We start from the raw sequence: 626 nt of genomic DNA on the forward strand, positions 1-626 counted from the left end.
AATGTAGGAGCTAATGTTTCTGTAGGCTAAAAAAAAAAAGGGAATCAAAATATCTGGAGACTTGTGCCCATTTAGGAAATTGCTGGAAAATTTAGCTTTTCGTGGTGACTACAAATGAGAGCATTTTGTGACAAATACTTCAAGCAAAAGGAATTACAAAACCACATCATTAAGTAAAGCCTGAGTGTAAATGTGGCTACTTTTGTCACATTGGATCCGCGTAATATCCACTGGAACATTTACAGCTTCTTTGGTCTTCAGACAGAACACATCGTGTGGGGTCATTGCAATGCTGCACTCTGCAGATACCTGTTGAACGGATGACTTCCCCAATAACACAGAACGTTTTGAAAACGTTAGGGAACGTTAGTTCGAGCCAAACCAAAACGTTCCCTCCAGGTTATAACGTTCTCTAAACGTTGAGAGAACCAACCAACTGTAACGTTCCCCTGCGGTTGCGCCGTAGCCTACCTTCACCCAACGTTCCCGTTTGGTTGGTTTTGGTTGTTCGGAGTTAGAAGTAGCATGGTTTGCTGGCACTTGATTTAAATTCACTTAAAAAAAGATTCGACTTACAAAACGTAAGTAAGATAAACAGCATAGCATTTATTTTTATTTAATTTTAA

At 39.5% G+C, this 626-nt stretch overlaps 1 protein-coding gene across 1 annotated transcript in view; it reads right to left on the reverse strand.

Annotated features, from left to right (window-relative positions):
- LOC116693558 (uncharacterized) overlaps positions 1-626 on the reverse strand; it is a 20,880-nt gene that overhangs the window by 12,949 nt on the left and 7,305 nt on the right. The window lies entirely within an intron of this gene.

The sequence above is a fragment of the Etheostoma spectabile genome, chromosome 8 (genome assembly GCF_008692095.1).
Source record: "Etheostoma spectabile isolate EspeVRDwgs_2016 chromosome 8, UIUC_Espe_1.0, whole genome shotgun sequence".
NCBI classification, from domain to species: domain Eukaryota; kingdom Metazoa; phylum Chordata; class Actinopteri; order Perciformes; family Percidae; genus Etheostoma; species Etheostoma spectabile.